Source organism: Mugil cephalus, chromosome 8, assembly GCF_022458985.1.
Source record: "Mugil cephalus isolate CIBA_MC_2020 chromosome 8, CIBA_Mcephalus_1.1, whole genome shotgun sequence".
Classification (NCBI taxonomy): Eukaryota; Metazoa; Chordata; class Actinopteri; order Mugiliformes; family Mugilidae; genus Mugil; species Mugil cephalus.
Window position 1 is genome coordinate 11,077,119 of NC_061777.1, and position 15,499 is coordinate 11,092,617.

Here is a 15,499-nt window from a genome sequence, read left to right on the forward strand (position 1 = left end):
ACATGCTTTGTGTTTTGTTGGGTCCTGCGCCGTGGTTTGTTTGATGAATATCGATTTTCATTAAAGAAGCTGTCGGCTTCGGCTTTAATGATTGCAATGTAAGTCTGTGATGATCAGTGTGATGGCAGTTTGTTTGAAAATCTTGCTCAGACTGAGTCCGTCAAGGCCTTTAGCTTAGTCAGTCTCTTCCCACTGCTTCTTCACTGTCGGCTGTCTGTCTGCTGGAGAGCTAAATAATGAAATGTTCAATGCCACACGTCATTCCCTCTCACAATCAAAACTGACCCAGAGTGTCAGACTTAAATGAGTGATGCAAGTACGTCTTGCTACTGTGTGTGTGTGTGTATGCCAGTATAAGGTAGAGTTCCTCTGCAGGATATTTGCAGAATTACAGTTAGTTTCAGTGTATGTTGCATACACAGTTTCAATGAGCCACGGCAAAATGATATTTCTATTTCTAAAGCATGTAAATTGAGCGGTTTATACAGAGCGTTATAGTGCTCAATGTACACATTTATCTGTGTTTCACAGGCTGTGCTCTGTGTGTGTGTGCTTGGTTTCAAGAAAATGGACGAGTGCATTTGTGTTTAAAGAGAAAAAGAAAGAAAGAAATGACTTTTATGATTTGGAACGTGTGGCTGTTTGGGATGAAGCACCTTCGTGATAGCACCAGATGATGGGGATAAATCGTTTCACCAACAAACAAACAAATGTACGTGGTTCTTGCATCTGCAGTGTGTAACGCGCCCGACGCAACCATGTAATGGACTATCTTTAAAGAAATATTTACACTTGTACTGTTTCCTGTCGATTTTGTGCTTCTCACAAAGACATCTCATAAAATAATACAAATCGTGATCATCATCACCACCACAGGAACACATCTCTCAAGGTGTCATCACTCACTTGGTTGGGTGGTAGGCTGGGGGGTGAGGGATTAAAACCAACACTACAGGAACCCATTTCAAAAGAAAAAGAAAAAGCTGTTGATAGCACTTAAATATACAATGATAAGCCATAACATTGTGACCACTGACTGGAGAAGTAAATCACACTGTCCACCTTGTGACAATTCCATGTCCATTTGTGGATGTGTGTATATTACTTAGACATGTATTACCCATGTAGACCAGGCCAGGCCCCCACCCCATTACAATGACACTGATGCAGCCTGATGCAAACAAAAACGAACATCGCAGCAATGGAATCTGAGGCGAGTCTATCAAATAGTTGTTATTAACTTCTTTTGAACCCAGCAGTACAGCCGCACTCAGGTCTCACAGATGTGAGGTTTCAGCTAACGGACACTTGTCTGAGATAACAGCAACTGGCGGAAACAATAGGAGATGCAAAGTGTTCCAACACATTCACAGCAATAACAGCTTTTAGCGCTATGCTGCCGAGTGGCACAAACAGCTGGGTGGAAATGGGACAAGAGGCAAACCACCACTAGAGAGTCAGACAGCGAGAAACACACATGGGCACTCATACATTGACACAAACACGCACATGCCAATTAGCGACAAACACTGTAATTGCATCTCGTAAGGATAGCAAAGTCTCATTAAAAGTGGAATGAAAAAAAGTCTACATCCACCATAACAAATGTTTTGCCGCTTGCCTTGCTGTGGTGCTTCATTTCTTAAAAACTAATTTGAATTTGATGAATTTACCAAAACACTGATTGCTGTAATGAGTGCCACATTGTTGAGTGATTGTTTGCGAGACCCTCCTGATGGAAACTAATTGACTTTGAGTCTAAAACTTTGATTGGAAATGTTGTCTTACTAGAACAACCCTCTGGCAGAGGAGATTTTGGAGTCATATTGGATTGTTGTGCGAGTTTTGTATCAGTAATATTTATGTAGTGTAAAACTGTGTCATTGTTCCATACAACGAACTGCAGTTTGGGAAAGAAGCAGAAGGAAAAAAATACTCATTACTAATTACTAAGACTATCTACTAATCATATCCAGAGCCATTTCCTATTAATACAGCTATAAATAGTTTCATATAAATGATTTTAATCCTCCTCGACTGACTAGACTTTCTAAACAAATGGAGCATTTAAACTAAAGTAAAAGTTTGAAAATAAAATGTCCAGGTACAAGTACAAACCTATTTTTATTTATTTATTGTAAATATCTGACTTTTCTGCTGGATTTGGTGACTTTGAGAAAAACAACCCTGGAGAAAATATTAATATAATCTGCAGGAATAAATCTGAGTATGCATGTAATCTGCTTTGTATTTTGTGTATACACTGATCGGGCATAAGATTACGACCACCGTCCTAAAATTCTGTAGTTGCACCTGTTTTGTCAGTGATTTTAATGTTGCGGCTGATTGGCATATTTGTCTTTTGTGAGCCGAGGAAGCTGAATCTCAGCGTAGAAAAAATGTCAAAGAGAAATGTCGTTTGGAAACAATGTGTAGGTGAATGAGTTACAGACTGATCAACAGCTTTGTGACATTGTAGTGAGATGCTCAGTGAGACATGACAAGCTCAATAATGCGAAAATACAGGGCAATTTTTTTTTCTTGAACAAAATAAATAAATAAGCAACAAAGATTTTCGAATTACTTAATTTGCTACAATTAGCATTATTGCTAATAGAAGCAAAATGTAGAAAGATGGCTTTAAAATGACATCAAAAACATGGTTATGTCATTCTATATTGTCTTTATGCCGCTATGCTCATCAAACCCATTGAACACGCATTGCAAAAAACATTTGACAGTTCTCTCACCATCATCACCAGAACACAGCATGTTGAAAGACACCATAGCAGAAAGAAGAAGTAATCAATATAAGAAATACAGGAAATATTCCGGACTGTTCCTGCAGATGTTATCAGTGAGAGGGGTCGGGAGGACAAATAAAACGGACTCATGCCAGAATGGATTACAAACAGAATCATTCACCCAGTTGTTTTGCGATGAAAAGGAGGACTTTAGAAAAATCTGCAGGGCTTCCGTGAGATGGCCTGTAAGTCTGATGCTAACTTATCTCGCCTCGTAACAAATGCACATGGAAATTTGCCTGTGTCTGAGTGTGTATGCATGCGTTGTGTTTATTTCAGGGGTGAAAGGTTGGAATTTTTTAAAACCAGAATCTGCAGTGAGCTCATTGTAAACACGTCACTGCACATGCAATGCAATATAGAAAAAGATAGCAACCAAATGATATTCATGTTTAGCTAGTATACATCATGTTTGTATGATGTTATACAAAAATAATGTTCAGAAGAAATTAGATGATCAGAAAACATGAGCATCTACACTGCACCCGCACAAAGAAGAAGACAACAGACATTATTTACAGCCACGACCATAACTCCATCATTAAAATGATCAACATATGCGTGCAACTCTTCTACCCATTTCTGTTCGCAGTAGCAAATTTCCGTCAGTATCTCTCTGTCCCTTAGGGCATAAACAAAGCTTGATTTTTGAACGCCAAACATTGGCAGAGAACCTAATCTACATCATCACTCTAAGTAAGATCCAAATGGACCATGTGGCAATGAACAACGGCATCTGAATCCCAATAAATAATCTGAATGTGTAATCTATGTAAATATCACGCTGTGAAATGTTGAGAATGAACAGGTGCCTCGCTGTGGATGACAGTCAAATAACAATTTGTTTTTCCTGCTTATTCTTCTGTGAAAATTGAATGACCTTATATTACCCACCAAACTCAGTTTAAACTCACTTGGCAGCACAACTATAAAGGTCTCAGTAGGTGTCTAACAAGAATTACCATTTCTAGGAGGCAATTTTGAACATCATTAGGTACAAATTACACAACGTATAGTACTGTCGTCCAAAAGCATGACCTTAGTCAATCGTAAGACTGCATTGTTCTTAACGTTAAGAACTTTAATATTGGCACACAGCTGAAATCACTGCAACAAGATACCAGTTTTAGAAGAAAAAGTCAATGCTGCCTCCCAGATATGATATTTATTTATTATCTTTAAAAAAAAATAAAAATGTTCCTAGCTCCATTGTGACATGATGGTTAAAATGTACGATCCATGCAAGAACTGCATGGATGCTGCAGGGTTCTATTCGGCGCAAAACATGACCAGCGTTCAAATCAGTAAAGTTTAAGAGCAGACATTTATATTCCCTTACTTTAACCAAAACATAACAAAACACAGCAGTTGATCATTCTGCATTCATAAAAAGTGGAAAACAAATACACTGTCACTGAACAGTTTAATTAGTGTTCCTAGGATCAGTTCTTTTGCAATTTGAACATTTGCTCATAATGTTAACATCAAATGCAACCCAGTGGAAACATTGTTATAAATGAAATGAGTCGCAAACATTTTAGACTTGGGAGAAAAAGAAAAAAAAAGCTACTACGGTCTAATACTTACCCTCTTGTATTTTTTTGCAAATAGAAAAACAGCCAAAATACATTTTCAAATGCATGTCATGACCTTCTGACTTTGATATACAGTACAGTATATATTCTTTCTCTTTAGAAAATGAGGGGAAAGGCCTTAGGGATGCACATTGACATAATGGTTATAGTGGTCATGTAAAATGTATGTATTTTCATAACACCCAACTATGTTTAATGTATTTCTTTTCCATTTATTTATGTGTATTTATGTCATTTGTGGCATGAAATTAAAAAATGAAAAAGCCTAGTGCATGTCATGCATATTATTGCCAATATTCATAGGCAGTTCAACCTTCTGTTCATGCTTCAAGCACTTTTCACTTAAGAAATCAAAGAAAAACTATTTGAAAATAAGAAATGTATTTTCATATGCTGACTACTGTGCATGTGTGTGTTATAGTACAGATGTCTTTCTGAGGACTAGTTTGAGTTCCATCAAAGTGAGGACATTTGTGCAAAGTGAGAATCTTTTGAGCCCATCCTCACTTCTGTTTTTTTGGGGGGTTTGTGTGGCACTCCCACTCACAACCTTTCTGTGCCCCGCTCTGTGCAGCAACTGACAGATGTTAAGGTTTAACGCTTTAATTTGGCTTGATGTCCGCCCTTCAATCTCTTTGACACGTGAACACCTAGTCCCATCGAAGACACTGTGATCCAATTTGGGCGAGCTGGCATCCACTCAGACAGAAAAGGTTCATCGTTCCTTCTCTGTGCTGGTTCATGTGTTGGCATCTTCGTAAGGGTGCATGTTTGTATTTAGTTCACAGCGTGAGTGTGTTTGGAGAGAGGGCAAGGACACAAAGAGGGGGATTTGTCAAAATATCTAATGCGCTAGAAGGAACATGGAGTTAATGATTCTGGTTTAAGAATTGTGAATGTATTATTTGAAATGTTTACCAAAGAAGCAGACCCAGCCTTGGATCACCATACATCTTAATCCAAAAAAATGGGTTTGAACAGTGCCTCCATCCTTCTTTTGTTAAGAGGAATAACACTTCATTAGCATGTGGAGCGGGGGACGCCAACAACAACAGCCACTCAATCAAATCAGCACAATAATTTAAAAGTTGAGGACCCCCCACCATATCACACCGACAGTTTTGTAATCGGAAAAGAGGGCAGTCACTGTGAGGAAGTCATAGTTCTTGTTCCAGGGGTACAGATATTCTTCTTAATATTCTTCTTAGGACAGATAAGTCAAATTATGTTTCAGTAGAAAATGAAATCCCTGACGCGGTATCCAAGTTAAGGTGGTATGCATTATACATATTTTAGAGATATGACGGCGCCTGCAAAACAATAAAATGGGTGAGCAGACAGAAGAACTGCAGCACGCTGTGTATGACAATATTGAAAAAGAATCCCCCATTAACCTAAACCAGAACAGATTCTGCTCTAATGAAATGTAAAGTGGGGTTTGATGTGGATTTAAAACACAGACAAGGATTTGATATTAATCTTGCAAACTTAAATTGAATTTATGTAATTCCGCAGCAGTATGTGCTCGTCTGCCACTAATGCAATAACTCAGTGCACCTGTGTTGGCTCTGAGATTATTGGCCAGGAAGCACCCTCTTAGTTTCATTTCAAAGCTTCGCACACAGCTATTAACGAACCCTGAAACAGGTACAAGCAAACAAGTAATCAGATGTAAGACTTGCAGGCACTGCGGGTAAAACTTATCTTGATGAATACCAGTTAATTATTTTACTGAAGAAATTAAAAAAAAAAAACAAAAAAAAAAACAATAATAGAATAACCTGCTGTCTGATAAAACAGACAAGAGAGAAAAGTGAGACACTGTTTATGTATTTATGTTTTCCTGGGGTGATACTGAAAGCTAATGTGTTGTGTTCCAATCCAGTTTTACTCCACCTTTGTTTTCTTCACTTGTGTGTGTTCCAACAAAAGCTTTCTAAACTTGCTGACCACAAAAGGACTGTTTTACCTTATGATTTCTATTATAATTTGTTTCTCCCCCAATGGGGTAAAAATGCTTGTAACGGCTGACAAACATTTTAAGCTCTTTGTGTTGTTTTTTTTTTCTCAATATGACAAGAGAAAAACAACTTGTCTCATACAGTTGTAGAAATCAATGCGGGGAATGCATCACAATGGGTCCAAAAGCCCAAAAGAAAAGACAAAAATGCTTCCAGAGCTGTAACATAAGAGTTAAGGTAGAAAATGTGACACCAACTAAATCAATACCCAGTGAAAGACCAGTGATTATGTTCAGGCAAGAGCCAGATTTGGCACATGGCTGATGGTGTGACCAGATTAAAAACACTTAAATAACACAAACATTTTTTTGTCATCATCTTCCCAAGATGTCTTGTTCAGATACACAAAGCTTTTAAGCCAAGTCAAAAACGAATGGCTTTCACTTGTTTTGTCGTGTTCTTTCTTCTTTAATGACATTATGAGTACTTAAGCTTTTAAGGGCTGATATAAAAAATACTGCTTTGTGTCACAGGGCATTAACGGTAGGAGAAAAAAAAGAAAATAGGTTCATCTCAGAGAAACAAATTATCAGAGAATAGGCTAAGAAACTCAACAAATGGATGTATAAATTAAACCGCAACAATGACTTCCTGCGTGACTGCTCAAGAACGGTGACACCACCAGCTTACAGTTTAAATGTAAGCAAGCTTACCATTTGAGTACAAGTCTAAGAATGAAAAGCATGTCCAATGTTTCCAAGCAAAGGTAACAACAAAGACTGTTTAAATTAAGTTAGGAAAATGTAGAAGCAAAACAGAATAAGTTTACTCTTGGTTTAGTTGTTTATATGCTTTCATGGATTCACCCTGGATCCAGTTATGATCCAAAGTCAGTTGATGAGGATTAAAAGTTTACTTGAAGCAAGTTTGGAATGTTTGAGTCTCATTGGAAAAAATGGTAAGTCTCACACACTGAGAAGAAGGCAATGAGGCCACTTACGTTACTGCTACTACTATTAAACTGTTAAAATGCCACCCAACTGCTAGTCAACAATGGCAACTGAAACCTTCGCCAAAATTTCGAGTCGAACAAATGTTTGTAACTCAGTACCTAACTAATCAGTTAACCTCACCTCTGAAAACTGTGGTGACGGAGAAGCAGCCGGAAATACTAGCAGAAACACGCTCTATACAAACTGGACCAATCACAGCTCTTTCGGTCTCTGCGTTAGGGTCTTCATACAATCTGCGCTGTTGCCATCAAATTGAGGTACGACATCAAATTGACGCAGAAGGCTAAACCGCCTATTATGGAATGACATACAAAAAGGACAAGGTTACTCACACAACTTCTTAAAAAAGCACGGCAAGCTGTCACAGAGAACACTGTGACTAAAGTACAAAGCTCCAAGCTGTTATAGAATATACTGCCAAAACAGAAAAAAAGTCACTTGGTCTGGCCCGTCAAGATGTGCCTGAGTGATCAAATGAAAGCCGTGCACATGTTAACTCTTAAGAGCCATGTTCATTTGGGAAGAACCCCTGACAAGGGAGGTGATTAATGATCCAAGAGGGAAAAATCAACCAAAGCACACAGCCAAATGTTTATTGGCAAAGCTCCATGAAAACACCAAGATAATCTTAATGCGGAGCAACCAAAGGCCTGTGCTGAAACCCTGCTTGAATATTAAAGAGATAAAAAAGACTAAGCTTAAATTGAACAGATTTACCTTTAGACGACTTACCGGTTATGATTGAAAACCCTTTTACAAACTCCATATTTGAGACTTGCCGTCACTTTATACAGTTCAAACATGGAAAAGGTTTTCTATCAAGTAAAAAGTGTCAGACAAAGATGAAATAGCTTTTCCATGTTGAAAATTATTCGGATGTTGCCCAAGTACCATGAGACCGCAAACCTATTAGCGCCGTAATGCCAGTATCTGTCCACCTTCCATCCTCTGCTTCAATTCTATCCTTTTTGCACCTGTCTGAGTTTGTCACTCTCTTTCTCTCCCTCTCTCTGGAATTTCTACTTGTCATCCAGGTTGGTGAGTTGTATTCCCTTGTGTAACTAAGCGCACAGCTGAATATTAGGGCTTTTCGTAATTGCTCTTTGCTAAACTAGATTTCTCATTTCCGACTAATTGGAAACAGTGTGTAATTGACTTAATTTTCCAAGTAATCAATCAGCTCATGTCAATCAGTGCGTCTAAGTTCAATGAATATATTTGTGCGCAGTTATGTCGGTGTGTGTGATGATGTCCACGCTGGTGCTTGCTCGGAGCGTGGGTGTGCCGTACGAGTGTGCGTGGGAGGCATGTGTCGACGCACGTGCAGCCCCTGTATCCGATTCCACTGAGAAATTCTTCAGTTCCAGCTGTTATTATAATATCACACTGAAATTCGTACAACCTGAAATAATATTTAGGTGTTGATTGTGCGACTTTGAGGAAGATAAACGCCTCTCCACTCCGAAGCTTCATTCAGAAGCAGCTGCCTTTCAAGCCCTTTCAGTTGATAGCGCAGGCTGTAATGTATTGTGCAACACATGAACATAAATTAAGTCTGTTTGCGCGGAAAGCATGGCTTGTCTGACAAAACAGTACACACAGCAATTCAACTGTATCAGTGGAGAGAGAGGAATAACTGAAGAAGCGTTGTGCTTTGATTTATTTCATCTCCCTTGAGAAAAGGAAGGCTGAAGGTCAGTTAAAAACTAAACAGGTGTGTGAAATGTTGCATATGTGTGTTTCAGAGCTCATGTGTTCATGTGCATGCTCTTCTGACCTTTTCATGTTGGTGTGCAATAGGTCAACGAGACCTTTCAACCATTCATATTTCAGCCATGTGGGCGATCCGGCCACACACACACACACACACACACACACACACACACACACACACACACACACAGTCTTATTAGAGTACAGATTCACACCACAGAGACCCAGAGAGGTTTCTGTGCCCAACTGCTTCCATGATGTTTTAAATCACTTTCCATAAAGGATAAATGGACATTGGAAGGCCAGTGCAATTCTTCCCATTTAGCCTATACTATATGAGTGATGGATAATGGTCAACACTTAACTTCAGAGCTCACAGTCATTGCCGTTTGCTTGATTAGACAAGATCAGACATTATAAGATAAATTGCAAAAGGATGGAACAGAGTGCTATGAATGGAAGAAGAATTAAGCTCCCGACCCAAGGAGACAGTTAGCTGTATTACGGATCATATCGTACGATTGTGGAGACTTTGCTTGTACAGAAATAACGCTGATGTGTGTGATTACGGTTTTCAAAATTACCGGCATGTACTGCGCTCTGAATTCGAACACGGATTGCGATGTTTAGCTGTGTCTTAGCAACAAAGTGCTCCTGTCTGTGAGAACTTTGCATGTGGGAGTTGAGAAAGGTAGTTGTTGTTAATTGTTCATCCATAACGAGCAAACAAAAGGTAGCGTTAGGCTGATTGTGTGTTTGGGCTCTCTTAAATGCAGAAGACAAGATTATGTTAGCAAACACTCTTTCTTCTAGATTCCTTTAAAAATCGTCCAGTTTTGAGAAAGTTCATTTCAAACATTATAATCGCACAGGCAGAGGCAGCCATATATGAACTCGATATAATTCATTGTGTTACTCTGTCTCTGCATGTTGTAATGCTCACGTGTGGGCAATCCTGTGGCCAAATGATTCATTGATCAACCAGTTTCCAGTTAACAACAGATCAGCTGCACAGATCTGTTGCACACACACTGTCGCACACACATATTTCTAACTTTTTCCACGTAAATGACCCTATTATTTCTGCTTGCTTTATTTACTAAAGAGTGTATGTGCATCTCTGCAACATAGCAAACAAAAAAAGCCAGCATTTCTGCATTCGTTTTGACATCGATAATGTGCACAATTTGAGACAGAACACAACCTGAATTTTGATAGGTTCAAATGAGCACAAACAAAATAAGTACTTGATTTGCAGGAATTCAGCACTGATGAGTTTTTCTTACAAAATCTGATTTGCTCATTCACCCACTTAAACTTAACTGTAACAAAAATATGAGACCGTAAACAAAAATAAAGGAGCGTGTAATTTATACTCTTGTCATATTATGTCATTTGTGGTATCAGTGTTCACTTGTGTTCATTTCGCAGGATTTTGTGAGGTGTTGCTACATCCTCTGCATCCTTAATCAGCATCTTATTTCCCCCTTGCGTTGTATCTCTCCTTCCCTCTCGAGCCCACCTCATTTATCTATTGCTTTTCCTTCCATCGTGATCCATAGGGTTCTTCCCTATTTGCACAAAGTACATGAGCTGAATCTCAACAATGTGGAAACTTTTCACTTGATTGGGTGTCTTATCACTAAAAACACAAGAGCTCTAATTAAAAAAAAAAAAAAATGAAATAATAAATGTTGCCACCCATTACTGCACAGAGATGGGCAGGAAGATTGGATGCCACCATCTGCATGTGCGTACATACGTATGTGCGCGTACGTGTGCTCCTCTTCCATGTGTGCGAAGGCCAATACACTTTGTGTGTTTCCGTGTGTGTGTGTTATTTACTGATGTCTGGATGTATTCATGCATCACTTTCATCAGTAGCATTTTAATTATGATAACACAAATTTTTAATTACTTTTACATCGCTGTGAGCATCATTATAATGCTATAAGTTGTCATGCAGGCATTTCACTTACGACAGCACCCAAGGATGTAATGCGTTGATGGTATGTTAAAAACCACGATGATCATATGCACATTAGACTTGGCAATTATTCCTTGATGATGCTGCAGCCCTCGTTCGAAACATGGCATTATTTTTGAGGTATCAAAAATCATCATGATAACGTTTTTTTTTGTTTTTTTTTTAATTGAATAATGGTTTTCACGTCTTAAGATCCACGCCAGTACAAAGAGGGGAGCAGATAGGGAGTAATTAAGAAAAAAAAAAAGCAGGAAAGAATGAAACAATGACAAGGCCATTAGAGCTGCGGTGAGGAGCAGAGAAAGGAGACGGGGCCAATAGAGCCGTCGCTTGCCTAATGAATTTAGCTTGCCTCCTCATAATCATCTGGACAAACAAAGACGCCGTCTACATCTTATTTGCCGGGGCTCCTTTCAATGTCCTGATTATTTTTCTCTGTTTTATTCAACGCATCCATCTTCACTTCACTGTTTGCATCAAACTGTATAAAATACATCCTTTTATGAAGCAAAGAACACAGGTGACGAGCACACCACCATGAGGGGAGTCATTAACTGGATAGACCACAGCACAGAATGGGAGCCTCTTAATTTCTGGATCTCTTAAGTTTTAATTACATGCGTATGAAAAAGGTAAGAAGAGGTTTTGTTCTCACTTCCTAGAATTCAATTCATCCATCCTTTAAAGTCCAATGTATTATCTTTGCATGCATTCAAATGACCAGACAATTCTGACACTCAGGGCTAAGCAACTACTTCAATTCTCGCAAGGACCAGTGCACAAAGGGACAAAAATGTGGTTGTGTTTTCGTGCTAAACTGCAGTGAGCCACATATACTGGCCTCCTTCATGTTGTTAAGAACACTTGCCAGTTCATTAGGTACACTAGTGAAAACAAACAGGTTCTAACAGAATAAAAGTACCATCTCAAGCTCGTATCTTTATGAAGTTTGTGGTATTAAGCATTTGTTTGAATGTTGCTTTGCATTGTGGAGGCTGTGGCCTGTAGTACTACTGAACTGTATTATGTTGTACTGTCACGACCCAGCTCATGGGCTGTGACAAAAAGCGAAGATACACAGTAACATAACGTTAAAGAAATTTATTTATAATAACCAAGGATAAATAATAACAACAAAAGCCACATAGGTGAGGTGTGTCAGTGTTTATCAGTGTGTCTGCTGATGGGTGAATGTTCTGGTATTGAATGTAAAGTGTTGGAAGCAAAATAACTAAGAATCAGGAACCAAGAACCAAACAAAAACGTGGCGCCCTCAGTATGGAACAAAAGACAGAGACAGATGGGAGCTGACAGCCAGGTCTTAAATAAGCCGCACACTGGGAGACTGGCCAGGTGCCCCCAGTTTGCCTAACTACGCCCCGCCTACCAGCTAGGTACCTGAAAGATAAAAACACACCAAAACAGGCTCTGCCAGGCAGGAAGCCGTCTCATGTACTGACAAATGTTTCCGTTATTTTGACATCCTAATTTTAACAGCAGCACAAGCTGCATTCGCCAATATCCTCATGCATTACCACCTTTTTTATATGGTTTCAACAAAAAACTAACATTAGAATGTAATGAAGGGCAATTTAATGCAGGATGGTTGTATTTGATTGCTGTTATATTCGATTTTTTCTTTTACACTTGTATACCTGATGCCTGATACTACACATTATATACCCTATATTGTGTAGTTTTAGGTATATAAGTATGTGTAGTATAATATGCAGTTTAGGCTTGTGCATCAAATTGATGCTGTAGCTACAGCATCAGTGCCGAGCATATGTGGACCCTAATGCTGTAGCTGACATGCACCTCTCACAAAATGTAACAACATTTTAGACGCAGCTCGCAATATCTATGACTGGTCCACTTGGTAGTAGAGTGTTTTTGCTTCAGTATTTCCAGCTGTTTGTTCATCTCTGTGATTTTCGGATTCATTGTTTTTGAATCAATAAAGAATCGGCAAGGTCAACTGAGAAGGTTCAAAGATGCAAAATGTCAGCGAAGGCTTCAGTTGCAGTTGAGTGAAGCAGGAAGTAGAAATAAAAGATAACCCAAATGGCCAGACTGATGATTGCACAAGTATAAATGGCCTGAATCGGCATGGGCTATGTGCGTAGGTTTTGGTATCCGGTCCCACAGTACCCTAAACCGATTACTGAACAAACTGAACTCTAATTTCTGTTGTAGCTCTACACTACGTGCTAGCAATATTGAATTTGCAGTCACAGATGGCTGATACCGAAAAAAAAAGTGGGGCCTGATGGATGTTTTTTCATCTCTGAAACTGATATAAGCGCCTCACGTCATTAGGTCAGCAAGAATTACTTCTCTGCCTTGACCTGCAGAGCTAAAACCTGAAAAATCTCTTTGAAGTGCAGGTCTTCACATGTGCATAATCCCAGATCGTTTCTACTTCACAGAGTGGCATGACCTTCGGGCAGCCAAATTATTGGAGCACTGATTTTTTAACCATGCTTGTGATTTGCAAGGTTATAAGTCCTTTCTTTAGTCTCAATGAAAGAGTAAATTTTGTGAAAAAAAAATAAAAAATTGGATCAACCTGTAAACTGCAAATATTAGCCATTTGCTGACTCCGTTCACCAGAGATTTCTATTATAAACGTTCTACTGCATGTTTTTCTGTTGATTTGCTGTCATCTACTTAAATATTTAATTAAGCTTTACATTAAAACCATGACAAAAAAAAACACATGCCAAGTCGGCACCCCTGACGGCAAAGTAAACACATGAGGACGCTGAAATCAAATCTCTTCAACTCAACATAGTTGCATGCTTTTCTAAGCTATGAAAACAGCTGAATTCCTGCCTTTAAAAAGGCCAGGACTGAACTATTGGCTGTCTTTAGTGGTGGTAATAAATAAACCAATTGTAGTGATGTTTAGAGTCGATTTTCAGTTAGTATTACAGGAGCCTTCAATTATAATCAATCATTCAGCCAAAAAGAACAAATTGGGCTGTTTGTTGCCAGTGTGTGCACCAAGCTGAACAGGAAAGAGGAGAAACGAAAGCAGGGAGTTGTCTGAGATAAAGAAAAAGAAAATACACAAGATAGTCAGGGTAAAAAACATCTCCAGAACGTTTAATGTTCAGTCCATCTCCATGGATAGGAAGTCATGGTAGAAGAAAATCACAATCAAAATAGACACAGTCTGAATCTGAATCCAAGATCAAAACATTATATTGTCAGCCTGTACAATATAATACTTTATTAATGACAGCGTGTCCACCAAATTAGACCCAGGCAGTCAGACCTGACTATTGAAAAAGAAAAAAAAGGCCAACTGGATTTTACCTAAATGCATGTTGCAATGCTCCTGGGACAATGACCTTTTGATTTTTCACCTTTATGTTCCAAGACAAAATAATACATCTTTCAGGGCAAACAAACGTTTGGACTGTGAAACACAAAGGGCACTTGTTTTTGTCATGTGGTGGTTTTGTTGTGTCTGACACGGGGCACCTTGAGACTTTTCAGGACTCAGCAAAATCAGAAGATTATCAAAGTATTCTGGACTGAAACATCCTGTCAAGTGTCGGAGAGCTGTCTCAGTCCCAGATCGACGCTCAGTGACCCAAAATGTACAGTTTCTGATTCTTTCATCTTTCTGCTCAAGAAGAGACAAAGTTTAGAGCTGTAGTGACTGTCTTGTGGACATGGTGACATGTTGTGCAAAAGATTTTTTTTTTTTTTTTTTTTTCGTGAATACATATATCTCTTATATATTGTGAAATGGCTGGAGACTTTCTACCAGTCTGTTGCTGTGAGCGCCCTGTTGCTGTTGGGGGAGCAGTACCAAAAGAGACATAAGAAGGATAGACATACTGATCCGAAAGGCTGGACACGTGATGGACAGAGAGGTGGCGACGTTCATGTCAGTGAGGGACAGAAACTGCTCTCCAACATGGACAACCCATCACACCCACTTCACCGGACTACAGAGGAGCAACAGAGTTCATTCTCCAACAGACTGATTCAGCTCCACCATACATACCATTTTCAATCCATCTGTACAAGTTGCCCTTTTGTAACAGATAACTCCATGTTATTACTGTTAATGCACATTTTTAATCCTTCCTATCAATTTAATTTACTTCTGTCTCTATTTCTTGAACATTTGTCCATATGCAACATTACACTGCACATTTTTTTGCTCATACTATCCCACTTTATTGTCTTACTAGATTTTTACTTTTTAATTTTATTTATTTATTTCCTATTTATCTTCACATATTTTTCATTTTACTTGTGCTTCACAAGTGTGTTTTTTATGTGCAACTGAGCTGCGAAGACAAAGCAATTTCCCTTGTGAATCAATACAGTCTGTCCAAGTCCAAGTCTAAATCTAAACAAGGTTTATGATTCAGGCATTGTGCTCAAACTGACAGGAATCCTCTAC

The 15,499-nt window shown here is 38.8% G+C and overlaps 1 protein-coding gene across 3 annotated transcripts in view; it reads right to left on the bottom strand.

Moving 5' to 3' along the window:
- The window catches only part of grid2 (glutamate receptor, ionotropic, delta 2), a 447,760-nt gene that overhangs the window by 210,749 nt on the left and 221,512 nt on the right, over positions 1-15,499 (bottom strand). The window lies entirely within an intron of this gene.